Source organism: Rhodamnia argentea, chromosome 10 (assembly GCF_020921035.1).
Source record: "Rhodamnia argentea isolate NSW1041297 chromosome 10, ASM2092103v1, whole genome shotgun sequence".
Lineage (NCBI taxonomy): Eukaryota > Viridiplantae > Streptophyta > Magnoliopsida > Myrtales > Myrtaceae > Rhodamnia > Rhodamnia argentea.
The window spans coordinates 24,424,579-24,439,559 of NC_063159.1; the positions used below are offsets into that span (position 1 = coordinate 24,424,579).

A 14,981-nucleotide genomic window follows, 5' to 3' on the forward strand; every position below is an offset into this window, starting at 1 on the left:
CCAGATTTCTCGGCCTCCGCAGTTTGGTGTGGTTAGGAGCTGCGCCGCCATCGAGTCATGACCGGCCGGAATCTCCTGTTGCCGTAGTATGCGGACCCTGTTCTTTCTTTGCACCCTTCTCTTCTGAGTTCGGGTCAAAATTTTCTCCTTTTCTTGGTCTTCCGTCACCTCATACCATGACCCTTCTACGGGGTTGCTTGGTATCTTAAGAGTGCGTCGACGATGTGGCTCATGAAAGCCTTGTCGAAAATCTCTGTGGAACTCCGTTCCCCATCCATAGTGGACTCTTTCCTGGGGATGTGGGGTCGATGGACCATAGCTTACGTAATAATCAAACTTGCCACTTGGCTCACCTAAAGTACCAATTGTAGGGTCCCCTTCATCGTATCTCTGCTTAAACGACTTATAAACTCTCCGATGATTGGAACTTCTTCGAGGTCCGGCACTTTCGGTGTGAAAAGGCGTCTTATTGCTATGACTGGTTTGACCGCTCTTTTGGTACCCTTCCTCAGGTGTACTCATGTTTCCCAATTTTCGCCCGCAATAAGCGCATAAATTTGTTGACGTATGGCTTTTACTCGATCGCTTTAAAGAAACCATTCCAGTCATCACCGGAAAAGGATCCGCGTCTACATCCATCGAGGGTTTCCCTTTGTCTTCAGCAAATTTGATCTTTCCTTGTCGAATCGCTTCTTGAATGTTCTTTTTAAGGACTAGACAATCCGATGTGTTATGGCTCCATGAGTGATGCCATTTGCAATACTTCTTCCCCGCTAATTCTTCTTTGGACGGTATCTTCTGCCCTTCCGTCAGGCTGATTTGTCCGTCACCCAGCAGTATGTCGAAAATTTCTTCCGCCCGATTCGCATCGAATGAATAATACACTGCTTCTTTTGCTTTAGCCATTATAGTTGACTTCTCTTTCATCCTTGCTGGCTTCGGTGCTTGGCAAGTGTATGGCTTGTCGATGGTTAATTGGGCGACGGCCACTTGACGGGCTCCCGTTGATTCTTCGTCGAAATCGGGTGGCTCGACAAAACTTACATCTCCTCTTCGGGTGTGCCTTTTGTCTTTTTCCTTGAGCAGACTTTCGTGCTTTGTTGCCATTGTGGATAATTCGAATAGATCTGCACATGGATGACCCACCATCCTATCTCGTATTTCGAATTTCAACCCGTTGAAAGCGAACTCAGCGAATGTTTTTTCGGGTAAAGGAACTAAACATTTGTTCCTAGCCCGTTTAAACCTTACAACAAACCGGTCGACCGTCTCGTTTGTCATTTGCTTCATCGTCGACAAATCTGCTACTGACAAGTTCGACACCGCTCTTTGAAACCGGCCATGAAACAAACGCTCCATCTGTTCCCATGTCAACACCGAATTGGGTGGTAATGCAGTATACCATGTAAAGGCTGTTTTCGACAAGGATAATGGAAAGAGCCTTAATTTCCAGTGATCCGCATGTGTAGCATCCCCACATAGTGCTAGAAAACGGTTGATATGTTCATACGTGGACTGATCATCCTCCCCAAGTAAAAGTGTGAACTCGGGTATTTTAAACCCTCTTGGATATGGGATCGTATCCATCCAATCGGGGTATGGTTTTCGGTAAACATTAGCCCGGTATCCTACCATTGGGTCAATGTATACGGGTGTCCGGTCAAACACTGGCTGATGGTATTGCGGTTGATATGGCATTTGATATCCAGGTTGTGGAGGATGATATATGGGTTGCACAACGGGCTGAAACATCGGCTCGGGACCTGGTGGTTGAAAGGCCTGATTCATCTGCCGATATCCAGGTCGTATGGCCCGGTATCCATACTGTCCTTGCCCCTTGGCTTGGGGTAATTGATCTTGCCCCCTAGCCTGCCATTGCCCCCTAAAGGGTATTGCCCCCCGATTTTCGACAATCATGGGTACCGGTTGTTCATTGATAGGGACGGGGTTATGTTGGGCAGCTACTTCCCGACGAGCAATATTCTCGTCTTGTCGAACGGGGTGTCCCGGAAGCATAACAATATCCGCAGGTATATCTTGTCAAATAGGATGTCTAGGGAACATACCTGTGTCTGCATTTACCGGGGGTCCGGGTTCGTTGGCCGGTAACGCCTCTCCTCGTTGCGGAATCCGCGGAGGTGCTAAAGGCTGAGTATTCCGCCCTGCAAGGCCTATATTTGGCGGTGTTGTTCTTGGTAAACCGCCACTTGCTGCTGGTACGAAACCATTCCCTTCCCGAGCATGAGGTGGGTTAATTGTAATCCCATGTTGTCCTGTAGCACATTCGTGATACGTGTTGATGATTAATGGCCCGACAACCTCGGTCATCCGTTGTACCATGTGATCAGCAAACTCGTTCTGGACTTCTTCGATGGTCCGCCTTATCGATGTTAGCATGACGGGCGTCATTTCGGGATTTCTCCTTGGCTCCTCAACGTTACGTCGAGAGACCTCGACGTCCTCTTGATGGGCCGTGGATGACTCCATTCGTTGTATTTCTTCCCGGGGCTCGTCTCCACCACCGTCTATGTTGTTACGTCCTCGTGTGCGTGGCATAGCACTTCTCTCGAACCGACACCAAATGTCCCACCGGGCATGCCAAAAAAGATTGTTGCGCGTTAAAATCCTTCGACAAGGTTTTCTTGGTTATGGGTTCTAGGCCTAGATTGACTATGGCCCAAAGAAGGTTGCTTGCGCGAGAATCTTTTATCGAACTTAATCCGTTCGTTTTCCAAAAAGGAGTTCTTGGTCGGTTTTGGACAGAGAGTGTCAAATGCAATAGGTTTACACAGAAGGGCGCGTTACAAACGGGCTTTCGACAACTTCGACGGCCCAATGCGCAATAGTGACGGTATGTTGACAGACTTCAACGTGACCTCGTAATTGAATCGACAGGATCGGGGAATAACGTAGGACACAATGCTGGAATTCAATCGACAGCACCGGACGGGGAATTATATGACACAATACCGGAATTGAATCGACGGTATTGGACGGGATGGGCGAAGGGTGCAACACCGGAATTTAATCGACGGTATCGAACCTAACGAGCGGACGCCGGAATCTAATCGATGACACCTAACTCTGGATATGATACTCGCCGGAATTGAATCGACGACGGGAATCTCAAAGCTACAGCTAGGCTAGGCTAAAGGCTAAAGGTTAAGAGCTAAGAGCTAGTTTGATAATGCAGGTGTTTTGGATTTGTTGTGTGTCTCTGTATCTTTGCTATTGCGATGTATTTATAGGCAAGCTCTTTAGTAACCGCCGAGCGGTTTCTTCCTTTGGCCCCACGCTTTGCTTTTTTCCATAAGCCACGTGGAATGACGGTTTCCTAGTCTTCGCGCCTTTTCTTTTACCTCATGGGGATTACCGCCAACCGCTTTGATCGTGGCCTCCCTCCGCGCGCTTTTCTTGTTCTAGAAGGAAGTGGCGCCAGAATTTATCCCGACACGTGGCACCTTTTCGATTGAAACGTTCCTTGCTTCAGTGTTTCTTCCCGTAGTTGATTATCGCTTCCTCACGTGCTTGTCACGAGTCTCTCTTGGATTATTTTGAGTGTTAACGGGTTAAAGATTATCTGCTAATGTAAATGAAATAGTCTTTTGCTGAGTTGATTATTGTTGTTAAATGTCTTGCTTTTCTATCCTTGTTGTTTGAATTATCGTCTGGGAGTTGTAAGTTCCACATGCGCTTATTAAAAAGATAAAATGTATTGGTCGATGACGTGCCTGGGACGTTGTCCTTAATGACCCGAGGCGTTTTGGTAGGGAAATTGCGTACCTAAGAATTAGGGCATGACAATATGCATGTCCGATGGGAAGACATGAGAAAAATTGGGATGCTGACTAACAATGATACTATCCATGATTTGGCAGCCATGATATCTCGGGGGAATAAGACGAATGTCAAAGCGAACCAAGAACTGTCGTTGCATATGGCTAAGCCTGGGGTTACGCAGGAAGAAGGAAAATCTAGCTCAGCTCCACACTAGAAAAATTCTCCTCGAGGAGGTTGCTCAAATTGTGGTAATGCTAAACATACCAAGGACACGTGCTAAAGGGAGAGCATCTCTAGTGACCGGACTAGTGGAAGGAGTTGACAGCTCGGAAGCAAGTAGAAGGAAAAGGGAGAGCATCTCTAGTGACCGCAAAGCCTTAGTTGTCATTGATACCTCACATGGATCTACAAAATGTGATGTCATAAGGTAATCATGGAAGTGTTTTGGTTAGTTCCAATCGAGCTGATCGCAATCACTGGATTGTTGGTTCAGGAGCCAAGGATCACATGACATTTACTCCTGATGATTTTGTTCGTATTACAGAACCAAGACGTGATAGTATCTCAAATACTAATGGATTCACTAATCTGGTGACTACGGCTAGATTTGTTGCGATTTCCCTTACACTCTCTTTACTCAACACTTTACTCGTCCCTTCATTATTCACCATATTAATTTTGATTGGACCAGTTACTTTCGTGACCTAAAATTCGAGTGTATTTCGAGTTAATGGATTACAAGACTAATTAAATGAATTAACTAATCTAGCTCGAGCTCTTCCAAGCTCTACCAAATCGTAACTTAGGTTCACATGATTTTAATCAAAAGATTTTCATTTTTAGAAGCCCCCACTAATCTTTTTCGGTAGGTAGATTAGATACCTAAATAAAGTACGGGAGAATACTTTATTTTTTGTAAACAAGAGATTTAGGTTCGGAGACTTGATTATGTTAATTTTTCAATTAACACCCTTTCGATACCATTCTCGTGAAAAATTTTCTAGATTGGCCAATTCAATTGATTTTACTCGAAAAGCAAGGTGCAATTATTTTTTTTTTGAGGTTTTCTTGATTAAATGCATGCCATGCAAGTGTAACTATATGACATGAATAATAATGACATGAAATGCAACTATATGATGTGTAACTATATGATGACATGACGGAAAATATATGATACGAGCAATAACCATGCATGATGACTTTGAAAAAAATGGGTTTTAATGCAACAAAAATGCGAATTCTACCTAGATGACATACGATATGAAATCTAAATTATATGATATGGCAAGATGGTTCGATTTTTTATTTTTCGGATGAATTTATTTCCTAAAATAGAACTATGTCAAAACAATATTTATCTTGCATATTTTAGAGTTTAAATTGGACAAACCCCAATATATTGAAGATAGATCATCTTAAACACAAGATTCCATTAAAAAAAATGCAATTTCTATCCTAAATGACATGTAAAGATGAAAACTATACATATGACATGGCATGAATGAAGGGCAAAAATGTACTACGAACAAGTAAAAATTTAATAGACTATTCTAGCCTAAATGACGTGAAAAAATGCATGAATGACATGAAAAAACAATGCATGAATGACATGGAAAAATGCATGAATGACAATGTAAAACAACTAAACTATATGATATGCAATGAATATCTTGCTCTTTTTATGACTTTTCAGTTTTTACCTTAAATTGGTCCGGCAATTAACACCAATTGATTAATTAAAATCCAATTCACATTAAGAGTCACTTTGAGATATAATTTATGAAAAAATTCATTTAAAATCAAGACATGATGATTCTTTTATGATTTTTTTTATGAAAAATGAATCAAATAGAAATATAATAAAACTTGAACATATTAAACCTTTAGAATCTGATTTATTTTCGATGAATTCGCTTTATACCCTGGAGATGGAGTCAAAAGGTAATTTATTTACGTGGTACCTCGGGGGTGGGGTTAGATAGTGAATTTATGTGTTATGAAATTAGTCGGTCAAGTCCAAAGTTATGGGGTAGGGTAGACAATTTCATTGTGCGGATGACTTCGTACTTCAAGGGTGAAGTCATATAATCATCGATAATGTACAAATTCCGAGCGACAAGGCACAAGGGAGTATGTATTATACTCAAGGTAGATTATAAAAATTTTTGATTTAGTCTATAGTATAAAAAGAATGAATTTTCAGCCAAGCTAGGGTAGGTGCCAAAATTTTAAAAGGGATAGGCCTCTATCCGCAAAGGATTCACATCTTTTAATTCAAGAAATAAATCTCTTAAAGTTTTCAAAGTGTATTAGATAATTTTCCAAGTTTAAAAGATATGATTCAAATGAGATATGGACTTATCGGATATGGTTGAAAAAATCAGAAAAAATTCCAAATTTAAGCACTAGGTAATCTGAATATCCCAGAAGAATATGCACAATCTTTTAAGATATTGATCGGGGTTCGAAATATCTCAAATTCAATTGGAATATCCACAACTCAAAGATATGCACAAATTCAAAGGTAGCTCAAGATATGCACGATTTATTTCAATTTTTGGAAATTTAGATTAGGCAACTGAATCCTTCAATATTTCAAAATCCAGAAAAAATATGTGCAATATCCACAAGATAGCTCCAAATTTCGAAAATTGCTTAATTTGACCATCGAAAGATCACTCCATCCATCAGACAAATCAAATCAAGAAAATAATCGTCAGAATATTAAAGGATTAGGAAGTTACCTAATTTGAACCTTTGAAGCCAAATTACGCACCAAGCTTCAAGTGATGGACCCAACTGCAAAGGAAATCCGTGCTCACGATTACGATTAGAAAGGCGAAATCACAGCATTTATTTCGTGCCTCAAACAGTACCGAATAATGGAAAAATTGCACCAAAAAGTATGGTAATTGACCCCGAAACAATTGACAAAGAAATCTACACAAAAATAGCAATGCAATTGAAAAACTAATTGTTCTTTTCCTTACAAACAGCAGCAAAATCAACTCCGCAGCAGCGATGTATCAACCCTTCGATTAGCAGAAAATACCAGCACCAATTAATGGCGAAAACAGTCCCGAATTGCAGCTTCTCTGGACCCAAACAGTGAAGAAAACCGGCCTTGAACAGCAAAAAAAAAAAAAAAAACACCAACTGGCGCCAAACTTGTTCCTTGAACAGTAGAGATTTTCTGGATATTCAACGACAAAACCAGGCCCACTAACAGCACCGATCAGAGGAAAAAGCAGGCTGCACTTGGACAGCGCCCGTAGGAAAAGCGTCCAACAACGAGCTTTCCGACGGATGAACCAAGAATCTAACAGGGGCGATCGAGTGTATTCCAAGCCGAGCAGCGGCGGTTTGAAGACTGATGCCACGTCAGAGTCGATGTCGAATTGAGCAGGGACAGCATCGGATCTGATGTCGAGTTGAGCAAGGTCGTCGTCGTCTAACTTTAGGCTTAGAGGACAACTGAACGACAGGAGAAATTGGGTGCTCTTCAAAACCGTAGCCTCCCTGTTTGCTCTCTAATCTTCATGTGTATTGTGATTTGTGAACAGAAAAATCACCGATCCCTTAACCCTAAGCTATAATGACGTGTGTGTATAAAACAAAGGTTTGCTAGCAAGCGTAGGATTCATCCATGACCGTTAGATCAAAAGCTTTAACTAGGATAAGACTCAATGATAACCATAGGATCGAAAATTCTGATATTGAGGAGTCCTATTCTTTTAAAATACTTTTGAGAATTTTGGCGTAGAGGGGTGAGAGAGGGCCAGCCGGAAATCACTTCTTTCATTGGCTTAATTGCACGATTTCGGACTCAAATTGGGTTTCAATTAACTAAACAATTAATCAATTAAAAGTTGAAAATTAAATTGAGCAAAATTGGGCTGATCCAAGTTTTAAGAAATGAATAACAGTGGAGAGTACATGAATGAATATCTTAAGAAATATTTTCAGCAACATGGCATGATTCATGAGTCGTCATGCTCCCAAACACCTTAGCAGAATGGTGTCACGGAGAGAAAGAATCGACATATCCTCGAGATAGCTCAAGCTCTCCTTATTGAGAGTCATGTGCCTCAAAGATTTTAGGACAACGTTGTGACTACAGCTGCGCATCTCCTCAACTGGATGCCCTCTAAAGTGTTGAACTTTCGACACCACTACAGACCTTGTCCACATACGTTCTTTTACCGTTTGTGCTAACCATTCCTTCTTGAGTATTTGAGTGTATTGCATTTGTACACATCCTGAAGACCCAGCGAATGAAATTTGATCCTTGTGCACTGCGATATCTATTCTTGGGGTATGGTACACACCGGAAGGGGTATCGCTGCGATAACCCTTCCACCCGACGAACCTATGTCACTATGGATGTCTCGTTTGTTGAAGCTGAATCCTTTTACCTAAATTCCAATTCTTCCTTTCGGGGGGACACATAGACAGAAAGGGTGAATTGGTGAGAGTTTTCTAGTAGTATATTGTCCAAAGGAGGAGCGGGGCTTGGGGGAGTGGAAGAGGAGGGGTCGTCTAACGCTAGGCAACTTCGACAGGTGTGAAAGTCGCCGGAAATGGAAGTTGTAGTGCCGAAGGAAACCTTACAAGAGGAGGTGGTGACTAGGCAAATGATACCGGACATTGAACAGGCCTTAACAATGAGTGGACAACTTCTACAGGACCAAAATCATGAAGAACAGCTTCCCTCTTCTCCAAGACCCGATTCAACTCCCGAGAATATTCATGAGGTAACCCCTCCTACTCCTTCTTGTGTCTTTGATGAGCTTAATACTTCTGTGGGATATAAACTACCTACTAGGCACATCGAGGCAAGCCTCCAAATAGATATTCGCCGGATGCTGAAGAGAAGAGATTGACCTACCCTATTGCGAATTATGTGTCGACCAAAAGGTTGTTAGATCCATTAAAAGCATTTGTGTTGAACGTGTCTACAATCTGTATTCCGGAAGGCATACCGATGCTCTGAAAGATCCCAAGTGGGTTTAAGCAATGGAGAAGGAGATAGCTACTTTGGAGAAAAAAACAAGACTTGGAAGCTGGTGGATTTACTCGATGGAAAGAAGACTATGGAATGTAAGTGGATCTTTTATGTAAAGTACAAAGCAGATGGATCTATTGTGAGGTACAAGGTGAGACTAGTAGTGAAGGGGTATACACAAACTTATGGGGTTGACTATCAGGAGACGTTTTCTCCTGTTGTTAAATGTAATATTGTTCGGGTCTTGTTGTCTCTTGCGCCTAATCTAGGCTGACCACTACACTAGTATGATGTCAAGAATGCATTTCTTTGCGGTGATCTCGAAGAAGAGATTTATATGGATATTCCACTCAGATACAATTCACCTTAAAACCCGAAGCAGTGTGTAAACTAGAGAGATCGTTGTATGGTCTGAAGCGGTCTCTACGAGCATGGTTTGGCTGGTTCACTTTGGCGATGAGGAGATATGGATATTCCTAGAGTGACTTGGATCACACATTGTTTCGGAAACGATATCAAGGGAAGGTAACTGAATTGATTATCTATATTGATGACATGATTATCACTGGAGATGATTGGACAGAACTATCTAAGCTCCAAAAGAAACTTTCTGAGGGGTTTGAGATGAAAAACCTTGGGGGATGAAATACTTCCTAGGTATTGAGGTAGTAAGATCGACAGGGGGAATACTTCTCTCACAAAGAAAGTATGTGCTAGACCTATTGGCAGAGGTGGGAATGTTGGACCGCAAACCTACGGACACGCCAATTATTCAAATCTATAGGCTTGAGGAGTATCCAGAACAAGTGCCAACAAACAAAGAAAGGTATCGAAGGTTATTTGACAAGCTAATTTATCTATCGCATACTCGCCCTGACATTGCATATCCGGTAAGTATTGTTAGCTAATTCATGCATGCCTCAAGTGAAGATCATATGAATGCAAGATTGCGTGTGCTTCGCTACTTAAAGACCTCTCCGGGACGAGGATTGAGATTCTTAAAAAAAAGGTCATCTTGAAATCAAAGGGTTTATTGATACAGACTGGGCTGGGAGTGTTTATGACAGGAGATCAACATCAGGATACTTGACCTTCATAAGAGGAAACTTAGTTACTTGGAGGAGCAAGAAGTAGAAGGTGGTTGTATTATCAAGTGCAGAGGCTAAATTTAGAGGATGGTCAAAGGGTTGTGTGAGCTTCTGTGGCTTAAGAAGTTAATGTCGGAGATTGGGTTCGCTCCTAGAGTCGAAATGAAGTTGTTTTGTGATAACAAAGCAGCAATTGACATCTCTCACAATCTAGTTCAGCACGATAGTACCAAACAAGTGGACCGTCATTTCATCAAGTAAAACTTGGACACCAAAGTGATTCGATTTCCATTTGTACAATCCGAAGACTAGTTGTGAGATATTTTGACAAAGGTCATACCAAGCGGGATCTTCCACGGCTCGCTTGACAAGATGGGCATTTATGACATCTATGCACCAACTTGAGGGTAAGTGTAGGAATGAGATGTAAAATACGCGTATGAGTTGCAATTAGCTAAATTAAAGGTTACGCCTTTTAGGAGTCTTTCCTTTCTATGTGTGTGTATGTGTGTGTGTATATATATATATCTAGGTCATTGTAACATATATGAAAGAAGATATACAAAAAACCGAGGAATAAGGATTTTTCCTCTAAATCTCTCTATGTTAACAGTAGCGACAACAGCAAGAATAGCAAACTAGAGCTCAACGGTAGTCGGAGGTTGTGGGGTCGGCATCTAAAGGCGATGGTTAGTTGCCGGAGGAGTTTTGAGATTTGAGGTTCTTCTTAGGTCCGAATATTTAGGAAAAAGGAATTGGGAAAAATAAAGGTTGTTTGGTGTTTTTTATTCCTTTAAAATAACCAATACCCGAACCTATGTCGAAACTTTTTCAATTCAGGTTTTATGTTGTTTGAGTATTGATTCAGGTCACAAAATACACATGGTCTTTCCTATACGGATCTGTTCGGGTATTATGAAGACTTGAACCGAATCCCAGCCATTGACACCCTGTCAAACGATGCCTAGGTGCCAGGTCATAGCTTACGTCACCAATTATGGTCAATGACGTCTAAACTTAATCATCTATTGCCATATAACCCTATGTAATTCTCTCACTTTCTTTTTGATGGCATACACACATAAGAGGTAATAATTTGGCCACAACCTACCTAGCAAGGGAAATCATAGTACCAACTTGTTCCCCGGAGCAATGTCATTCACTTGCGAATTGGCTTGATAGTTTAAGAACCAATTGCATTTGTAATTCCACAAATTGGACCGAGATCCAGCCATAGCTTGGCTTGCTTAGGGTACGCAAGGTAATACTTTTGAACGAGGATTTTTGCTCCAAAAGTGCTTCTAGAGCAGAAATCCGCTTGGTGATGTCACTCCGTTTGGTAAAATTTTTTACTTTTGCAAGGAATTTTTATTTCTGAAGTGAAAATTCACTTTTGAAGCTATTTTTTGCCAAATTTGAGAAGTTAAAAAAATCACTTCTCGGCTCTAGAATTACTTCTTTCATCATCCTATCGTTATGCCATCACTTTCTACTTCTAAACCACGCCTAAAGCACTCTCCATCGGACACTCCAGAATGCAAAGCTCTCTCATTCCCAATCACACCTTTGCCTTCACCTCTGCCTTCGCCGTGGCCTCCCAATTTGCACGTCCGACGACCTCAACGAGCCGCTAATTTTGATTCACCCTTCCGAGCGGGTGATCCTCTTTTCTATCTCGTTGCCTTCGGAGATCCATCGACGGTCGGCGATCCTAATTAGCCCTTTCAAGCCGCCTTAGCTTCCGTTGTTGCCTTCTAGAGACCTATCGACAACTCTGATTCATCTTTTGCGTTCGAGGAACTCAAATATGTGAGGTTAGGGTTTTCTCTGTCAAATGTGTTTTTTGTTGTTTGTTACCATAGTTTGATCTTTTGCATCTAATTCGTGTTTTGCATGTTCTCTGTTGGGCTTGAATCATTCATAATCATGACTAGAGCCTAGAATGTCATAACTTATCATCAAAACAATTGTTGATGGGTGTCTGACTCATCTTTTGCGTCCGATAGATCAATGCTCCTTAAATCACAAAGATATGAATGCACAACTCGGACAACTTGAGTGAAGATAGAGTTAGGATAAGTCTATGAAAGAATAGATCGCGATACCACTTTCATGTCGTAATTTGTCGCAATCCGCTTTCTGACGAGAGTCCCCTCTAGAGAACTACTTTGATTACGATAACCTTGGTTATTCAGCTAGTTCGCCTATTTCATGTTAGAAGAACCATGGATTTTCTATTACACTTTGGGCTTCAATTCCTCCAACGCAGTCAAGGCATTTAGCAATTGCTACAAAAAAAGCATAAACCATGTTCATATGTGATCAAAACAATGCAGTATTTCTCAATCCTACATGAAGTAACGTAGGAAACTAGGAAGACACCTTTTTCAGTAAATCTTTCTTCTTTTTTTGAAGATGCTCAAGAGTGATAAACATTAAATTGTTGATAGGTGTCCGAGCTTCATGCATAATCATCCTTTCTATTACAAACTGAAACTTCAAGAAATAATGTTTGTTGGGGAGTGGGAATTGGTATAAAAAATTCGATCCAGTTTGTTCATTTCCTTTTTTTTTTCCCTTCGTATTGCAAAATTGGGTGGTGTAGTGGTAGATCATTTTGGTTGGAACTTTCTCCAGTTCATCCAGGCACTTTCTTGCTAAATTCATCATCTCTTCCTTTCTCAAGTTTATACTGTAACAACGTATCAATCTTCTTTGTTTTTTCCACTAGTTTATTTCGAAACTTTATCTTGCATGTAACCTGCCCCAATGTATAATCATTACTTATCACATAAATATCCATTGTGAAACTCGTTGCTCTACAATGGTAATGCTAATCTGAAGTTGTTTAAGGCCAAGTCAACCTACGAGATGAGCCCCTCAACAGTTAGATAGTGCAACTTACATCGACCAGCTCCACCCACTCGCCTTCTTATCTTAAAGAAATTCTTGTATCTACACCGGTGAGACTCTAATTAAAGAAATGGACGAGGATTCGGGCTCTAGAAACAGATCATTTGACTCTAATCAGAAATGCAAGAGAAAAAACCCCCACTTGTTATGTTTGTAGTAGAGATGGGGAGTCCATGTGGCCCTACTTCTTTCTGTATAGAAATATTGGGAAAAGTATACTAGAAGTGCCATAACTTTTGTACAGTGTTCACTTAAGTGCCATAACTTTCAAAACATTCACTTAAGTGTCATAACTTTAAAAAATCGTTCACTTGAGTGCCATGTTGACGTGGCGGCCGGAAAGCTAATGTGGCACATTGGAAAGCTAATGTGGCACATTGGAAAGCTACTGTAGCACGTTGGAAAGGCGACGTGATACGCTGGAAAAGTTCTTGTAGCACTCAAGTGAACGATTTTGCTCCGACGTAGCACTCGAGTGAACGATTTTTTAAAGTTATGACACTTAAGTGAACGTTTTGAAAGTTATGGCACTCAAGTGAACGACGTACACAAGTTATGGCACTTCCAATGTACTTTTCCCCGAAATATTTTATTCTTGTAGAATGTAACTTTCTTTTGTGTGGCGACCGGGCAGCGGACGCGATGTCTCTTTCTGGTTTGGTTCTTGGCATCCTTGTGGGCCACTCAGCAATGTTTTCTCTAATATGGAGATCTACTGATCGGGCATTCCTAGGAAAGCCACGGGCACTTCAATGATCCTATTCCTAGTCCATTGTTAATCATCTATATTTTGGTTGCCGACACACCGCTACCCTTGCTTCCTTCTAGGCGGCCAAATGCAATCTTGCATGGTATAATAAGCCTTGGCAGGATAACCTGCATTGGGCAATGCAGCACTTCGGTGGGCGTAGTTTCCACCAGCAAATTGCTCGTTTCTCCTTTGGAGCTCTATGCCACATTATTTGGAAGGTAAGAAACCAGATTTTATTCTGCAACCAGATTTTCTATTTGCCTGCCATTAAAAAGCACCTTCAAAAGGTAGTTACGGACAAAGCGCTAACATTCAAGCATGTGGAAGATACCACCCGCAATAGGAGGATGCAAGCTGCATGGGCTATTGATCCGACTATTTTTTGTTAATATGAGGGTCGTCCCAACCGCCCTTGCTGTGTTGTATTTTGGCCCAGTTGTTTTGGCTGTTTTCCTTCTTTCTTTGCGGACCCCTTGTCCCTTTTTTGGACCCACGACACTCTTGCACTCCTAATGACACTCACTAGTGTCATCATCAGTGCATGACCTTTTATTGTAGTGTCGGGCTCCCTTTGCTTTTGTACAGTCACGCTTTGGTTAAAGTCAATATACCACTTACCTTTACAAAAAAAAAAAAAAACTTTCTTTCGTGTGGAAATGCTTTTCATGACTATTCAATTGAGATGCAAAGCATAAATTCTATCCACATAACATTCTTTTTGCTGTTCTATCCGATCTTTTGAATAGGAATAGGATCATTGAAGTGAGACCTGCGGGAGGATTGCATTAGGTACATCGGAGGTAGTGAAATGCACAACTTTTGGGTCTTAATTTCCTATTTTAGCTGAAGTTTGCTTATGTTTAATGAAAATATGTTTTTGACTAATTATTTTGATATGTTTATAAGCATGTTCTTTCTGAATTTGAGGAATGTTGCAATTCGGTTTAATGATTTGGCTTATGTTACACTCAACCAGTTTAGATTAAATGACATCCCAAAAAGACATAGTCATTGCTAGGTGGATCGAGCTATTGACGCAAGTGTTAGTAAGCTTGATGGTAGACAAGATTAAAAAGGGAAATCGAATTACCTCTACCTTCAAAAAAGTAGGGTGGAATAACATTCAGAGCGAATTCAATAAACAAATAGGACACCATTATTCTCTAGATAAGTTCAAGAACAGGATATTCAAACTGAAGTAATAGTATGGCATTGTTAAAAAGCTTCTTAACCAAACATGATTTGGATGAGATAATGTAAACGACAAGGTTGTCATGGAGGATGAAACTCTCTAGGAGTTTCATATCAAGGTACAAACTTACTTAGGTATTTTGGTTCTAGCTTTCTACGCATATTAAAAATAATGTTGCCGATATATGTCCTTTCGAAAATGGCGCAGGATAATACCGAATAGGCTAGATTCGAGAATAAAGGGTTTTCT

General features: G+C 41.0%; 1 long non-coding RNA gene across 1 annotated transcript; it reads left to right on the forward strand.

Annotated features, from left to right (window-relative positions):
• Positions 1-7,158: 7,158 nt before the first annotated feature.
• LOC125312661 lies at positions 7,159-12,907 on the forward strand. Its single transcript, XR_007196735.1, has 4 exons — positions 7,159-7,169; positions 7,771-7,772; positions 9,583-9,594; positions 12,748-12,907. It is a non-coding gene; the product is annotated as an uncharacterized LOC125312661 (long non-coding RNA).
• The last annotated feature ends 2,074 nt before the right edge of the window (positions 12,908-14,981 follow it).